This window comes from Silene latifolia, chromosome Y (genome assembly GCF_048544455.1).
Source record: "Silene latifolia isolate original U9 population chromosome Y, ASM4854445v1, whole genome shotgun sequence".
Classification (NCBI taxonomy): Eukaryota; Viridiplantae; Streptophyta; class Magnoliopsida; order Caryophyllales; family Caryophyllaceae; genus Silene; species Silene latifolia.
The window spans coordinates 119,625,298-119,632,081 of NC_133538.1; the positions used below are offsets into that span (position 1 = coordinate 119,625,298).

At 45.9% G+C, this 6,784-nt stretch overlaps 1 non-coding gene across 1 annotated transcript; it reads right to left on the bottom strand.

Moving 5' to 3' along the window:
- Window positions 1-226: 226 nt before the first annotated feature.
- On the bottom strand, window positions 227-333 carry LOC141635672 (small nucleolar RNA R71). Its single transcript, XR_012540342.1, has one exon. It is a non-coding gene; the product is annotated as a small nucleolar RNA R71 (small nucleolar RNA).
- Window positions 334-6,784: the final 6,451 nt, after the last annotated feature.

Consider the following 6,784-nt stretch of genomic DNA (forward strand, 5'->3'; position numbering starts at 1 on the left):
AGACCCGAGGAAGCACATGGAGACCTTTACTGATTACTGTTCTACTATCCCCGCCACTAAGGGGGTAACTCAGGACAAGATTAAGGAAGTTCTATTTCCTTTCTCTTTAGCTGATTCAGCCAGGGAGTGGCTGACTGACTTGGACTGCACAACTGCTGGGGTTACAGATTGGGAGTCTCTTGCTCTTGCATTTTACAAGAGATATTTCCCTCCACAACGCACCAATCTGCTGAGGGCCAAGATTACTAGTTTCAGACAGGCTCCCGATGAAAGTTTCTATGAGGCATGGTCGCGATTCAAGAAGTTGGTGAGGTCTATTCCTCACCATGGTTTTGACCCATGTTTTCTAGCTAATCAGTTCTACAATGGGCTGTATGACGACCACAAAGCCATACTTGATGCGGCATCTAGTGGAAGATTCCAGGAAAACAACGATGATGATAAGGGATGGTCCCTTATTGAGGAGATGGCAAATCACAGTGCTGAGTATGGTAACCCGAGGGATGGGATTAGAACAGTTCATGCAGTTGATAAGCAGGTTTTAGCTCAGCTGGAGACCATGAATGCTAGATTTGACAAGTTAGAGCTACAAGCTGTTGGGGAGCCTCAGATGGTCCATGTTCTTACTAGAGGAGAGACCGTTTTATGTGAGAGATGTGGGGGTAATGATGGCCACACTGCTGTTGGCTGTCTTGTAGAGAAGGAACAAGTCCTTGCCTTTCAGCAATATAGGCAAGAAGGAGGTTCCTATTACAATAATCAAGGGGCAGTCCATCCCAATTTAAGGTGGACTAGTCAAAATGTGCTCAATCCTACACCTCCTCCGCACCAGCAGCAGCCTTATATTCCTCCACACAAGAATCAACAAGGCTTTCAGAAGCCTCCTTCCTTTACTCCTCCTAACCATGGTGCATCATATTCCGGTGGGGTGAGTGAAATTGGTGAGCTTAAGTCTATATTGCAAGCTTTTACAAAGCAGTTTCAGCTGAGTGATCAACAGAAAGATGCGTCCATAAAGGCACTTGAAACTCAAGTTGCCCAACTAGCCATGAATCAATCCTCAAGAAAGCAGGGTCAATTACCGACTCAAAATGAGAAGAATCCACACGAGACGGTAAACTTGATAAATCTGAGAAGCGGTCGTTCTTATGAGGGACCGGAAATACAAAAATCAGGCCCGAGGAGAGCTGTAACTGATGATGAACAGTGTTCTGTCGAAGAAAGTGAGCTCACGGCAAAGCAAGTGCTCGATCGACTGGTTTCAGGTGGTCGATCGAGCAGATTTAGTGAAGAAAGAGCTCGATCGAGTGGTTTTTCCACTCGATCAAGTGAACAAGAAGAGCAGACTGGTCGATTGAGTAGTTTTTCTACTCGATCGAGTGAAGAGCAAAATGAAGTTGCTCGATCGAGTGACAATTTCACTCGATCGAGTGATATTGATGAAGATTCTACTCGATCGAATGGGTATATTGGTCGATCGAGTAGTTTTGATGACGGGAAGCTTATTCGAGAGCCTGCTAGTGCTTGTTTAAGCGATAAATCACCGGAAAGACCTCGTTCGAGAGGTAAGAAGCGTCCAAATGATACAGAACTTGCTCCGGAAGATACATTGGAAGAGAGAAACAAGGGACTCGGGATACCGATCACGGTTACCTTCCCAAGGCGTCTGCAGAACACTAAGGCCAATCAACAATTCGGCAAATTTGTTGAACTTCTGAAAAGCTTGGAAGTCACTATGCCGTTCACTGAGTTGCTGACAAAGGTACCCTCTTACCTTAAGTTTATGAAAGAAATTTTATCGCGTAAGAGAAGTATTAGTGATAGTGAGACCGTAGCTTTGACTAATGTGGGGTTAGCCCTATTTCAAAATAAGTTACCTCCTAAGCAGTCGGACCCGGGTAGTTTTTCAATTCCGTGTCATATCGGTAACTATTTGATTGATAACGCGCTATGCGATTTAGGCGCTAGCGTGAGTATCTTACCGTTGTCTCTGGCTAAGAGACTTGGTTTGACAAAGCTGAGTTGCACTAACTTGACAGTCCAGATGGCCGACCGTAGTATATCATGGCCACTAGGTATAGTAGAAGACGTACCTGTGAGGATTGGGAGGTTCTTTATTCCCGTTGATTTCGTTGTCTTAGACAGCCCCGAAGATGCACACACCCCTATTATTTTAGGGAGACCATTTTTGTCTACTGCCCGTGCAGTTATAGTCCCGGAGGTAGGGGATGAGGAGCTGATTTTTGTCTACTGTCCGTTCAGGTAGGGGATGAGGAGCTGATTTTTCATCAGTCTAAGTTCCGGAGGGCTCCCATGCAAGCTCAGCCTTGCAATGCTCTCTCTTGTATTGACCCTATTATTGACACTCCAGTTGAAAATTTGGAGTATTGTGCTGTAATTGTTACCCCTCCGCCTCAGACTGGGAGCAAAAAGGAGGAAAGTTCGTCTGTTTTCCTTGCTGCAGGTACAGATGAAAGCAATGAAGGAGCTGTCAAAGGATGTTGTGCAACTGCTGTCAATCAAATTGGGAGTAAGGATGCCAAAGATGGTGATAGAGGAGCAATGACGAGGAAAGTTCGCGCTTATGTGGATGTGAACTACTCCCCTCCTACCGTTTCAAATGATAATTCATGCTCATGGAAGTTGAAGAGGACAATCAACGTTGCTGAGATGACGTCCTCCAGTCAGGAGCCCTCCCAGGGGCTACTGAATTGCATTGGGAATTGAGCGGGGAAATGCCCCGTGTAACACTTTGTAATAGATAATTTTTGAATTTTATGTTGAATTTGTTTTAATGCTTTTATTAGGACAATTAGTTTATAGACTGTTTTTAGCGTAGATTTAAGACTATAGGCTGTTTATATGCGTATTTGGTATGTTGGGATATTTTTGCACGTATTCTTATGCAGGTTCGGGGAAGTTTTACGCATTCCAAGGGAAGAATAGACGAAATTCAAGAGCTTACGCGAGAAAAGAGCTCGATCGAGTACTTTTTGTACTCGATCGAGTGAAAAATTGGTCGATCGAATGCTTCTTATGGTCGATCGAGTAAAGCAATAAGTGGGACTTCTCGATCGAGTAGAATTCTACTCGATCGAGTAACTGAATCATCAAAAGTCCTCGATCGAGTGGTTTAAAACCACTCGATCGAGTGAAAATGCAAAAGACGTAGGGAGTTGTTCCTTAAACTCTATTCTTTTGTTTTCTAATTCATTTTCCCCAATTTTCGTCTAACCCCTTCCCTAATTGCGATTGAAAGCTCCCCCAAATCCCAATTTTTCTTGCCTAATTACCAAATCCGCCTCCTACAATCTATTGCTTGCTTATTAATCTTTCAAAGCCCCCTAATTTCCCCTTAATTTGTGCTCATTTTCACGGTTTTAAAGAGGGTCTAGGGTTTGCGGTTTTTCGATCGATAAATCGCCTTTTCGTGCTTGTTCTTTGAAGATTAATTGCTTTTGTAGGATTTCTATCATCAAGTAAGTGATTCCTTCATTCTCTATGCATTTTAATTTCGATTATTTTGAATTTTATGAGAAAAATTGGAATTAGGGTTTGAATATCCATTATTGGTCGAATTTTTTGACCTTACTTGTCTTTATTTGCCCTTACTTGTCTTACTTGATGGTCTATCCCCATTCCTCGCTGTTGTTGCATGCTTAGTTCAAATTTTGTGCGAGATTTCGCGATTAGGGGCTGTTTCAGTCGAGTTTTTCGACTGTCAGACGGGTTTATACGCTGCCATGATTTAATTAACCTCAGTTGTTGTTAATTGTTGCTGTCATTACCTGCTATCCCGTCCCCTACTGCTGTTTACACGGTGTTTTTCGAAATTTTTGAGGAACTGTTGGGAATTGTATGCTGTAAGTCGAAATTTTCGACTGGTAGGGGCTCCACATGTTGTTTATGCTGGTTTTTCGTGTTGATTTTAGCCACTATTAGCCGCTGTTTCTTATCATACCCCTTACCCTTTGTATACAGGATGGATTCTAGCTCTCTACCCTCTACTAGTTTGTCCTCTAGTCCGTCTTCTCTGCGAGACAAAGGGCCCCGTCATTGCCACTGTCTCCACTTTAGTGACTACTGCAGCCCCAGTGTTCCTAGTTTCAGCTGCAGGTACAGTTTTTGCCCTAGCTAGCTCTTCTACTAGCTCAGTTCAGGCTGCCACTTCCTCTACGGTCACCACCACTGCTAGCACTGATGCTAGTTCCTTTTCAGTGGTGGCTATAGCAGCCACAACTCCTACGCCAGCCACTGCTTTTACTCCTGTGGTGGACTCGCCAAAGACCAGCAGCAATGCTGAGCCCCCCGGTCCTCACTCCGTTATCGCACGGGCTACTACTTCGAGTTCCGTAGAGGCCGGGTCGTGAGATCTCGTTCTGCGCCAGCCCCAGCCACCTCTACTTCTACTGCTTCTGCTTCAGCTGCTGCTTCTACTTCTGGCACAATCACAGTCCGAGGGGACAATTCCCTCGACTCCCACCCAGATTATCCGTAGGTACATTTTGTTAACGCCTTACATCGTAAGAAATTTTATGACCTGCTAGGCTGTGTGCATGTTCCTTCCCGATTTCTAGAGAAATCGGCACTTGTGAGACTCGGCATTTACGAGTCGGTTTTTGACTTACTACGGGGTACGGGGATGGCCGGGCTCATCACTATGTGCGGCCGCACTTTTCTGGAGCTGAGCCTCGAGTTTCTCAGCTCCTTTACCTTCTCCTCAGGGGCACACGATGCTGACCCCACTAGTTCTTCAGTGTCCTTCCTTTGTTTTAACCGGACCTTTCCGATGACCTTAGAGGAGTTTGGTAGGTTACTTGGCCTTACCTCTACGGGCGCGATTGCCGCCCCTAGGAGGGTCTTCCGTCAGCTTTGGAGGACCTTGGCCCACACCACTTTTCAGGAGCGAAAGCTCCAACAGGTCCACCTCCCCGCTGTCGTTGTTTCCTTAGACTGATGGGGAGCACTATTTTCGGCCGAAAGGAGCCGAACAATATCACAAACACCGAGCTCTCCATCCTGGGCGGTTAACTGAACATCGACTGTGAGGGTCCTTTTACCCTCAACATAGCCTACTTGACCGCCCAGTACCTTCAGAGCCAGGGAAAGAAGGAGACGGGAACCATTGCCTGCGGTGGCATAGCCACCATTCTTGCCCGTTCCCTCATCCCCGTTTGGCCTCGTGACTTGCAGTACCTCCAGGGAGAGAGGCTACTGAGTCTGGATGCCATGCTTTCTCGATTGGGCCGACCCCGCACTACCAGACATGGAAGATTGACGGCTTCCTGTCTGTTGACTTACCTTGTGAGACTCTCCCCCGTCTAGAGCCCCTTCCTACTGTTTCTAGGGGCGCCCGCCTGCCACCACTGCCTGACCTTCACCTTCCACGCCGACCACCTCCCACTGCACCCGCCGCCAAGAAGCGGCGTCTTGAGACCGGAGAGGGGTCTACACCTTCAAGGAGTACCCAGCCTTCCATGGCTACTCCCGTACCGACCCCTACTCCCACTACTACTCCCACTCCTACTCCTACTCCCACTGACCAGACATAGACTCAGCCGGACCTACCGGCTACTTTCGTACCACCTCCTCCCTTTGTGGCGCCCGCGGTCCTGGACCAAGGGGCCGCCGTTTATGGTCTGTTGCTTGAGGTTGCAGAGCGTCAGGCTCGTATGGAGAGGGACCTGGCTCTAGCCTTGCATCCTCTGTACGAGTACCACTTGCGGCAACGCCGTCCGATCCCAGAGGGTTGGCCATACCCTTCCTTCTACAGGTACCCACCTGAGGGGTACCCGATGTCTGAGGAGGAGGAGGATGAGGACCCTGAGGTGGCTATGGACAGAGCTCGCGCTAAGGAGCAGATGAGGAGAGAGGAGGAGAGAGACCCGGAGTTCAGGGTGGAGGACGTCCGTGACAGTGACGGCGACGACGACGACAAGTAGCTACTGGTCTACTCACTTCCCCAATTTTCTGGCTGGTTTGGGGAAGTTCGTATTTTATATGTATCTCTTATTCTTTTATTTTGTCTCCTTTTATTTATTATTTTTATTTTCTTATTGGTTGTATATTCCCGTTCCCATGTATATATCTGCTGGTGTATGCTGGAGGACAACGAGGGCGTTGTCCGTTTTGGTTTGGGGAGGGTATTGCATCCTTTTGAGTCTGCATTTGCATTTGTTTTTGCATTCACGTTTATTTTTCAGCTTGCATTGTTGTTTATTTCATTAAAAAAATCAAATAGAAAATTTCAAAAAAATAAAAAAATTCACGTTTATATTTGCATATAAGTTGAGTTGGAACGGTAGATTTCCATGATGATAATGCACTATAACTTGTCTTTTTGCTTGAGCCTTGCGTTTCTTTTGATAGTTATTAGCTTTGTCATACGCATAGTCTACGAGTTTCTGTTCAAATATAGCTGACTGTTTAGACTTGACCTGAAAAATTGGCAAACTACTTGAAAAATTCTGAGTTTTAGAGCCCTATAAGTGGTGACATTCATGTCCAGTTCATTAAGAATTGAGAGTAGTACTCCTTGCATAGCATGTTCATCTTTTTTTGCACTTTTATGACATTCAATTTCTTGTCAAATGCACATATTCGGGTTCGTGGTTGATGTCACATGCAGGGAGGTGCTTGCAAATTTCCCTTTCTTTATATTTTTCACCCATTTAGCTCCACATTAGCCAAATTTACCTTTTTGACCCATTAGCTACATTCCAAATTAAGCCTGCCTAGTCAAGCTAGTTAGTATGTTCTTTTGGGTATGAGTTTTCCGATTGCA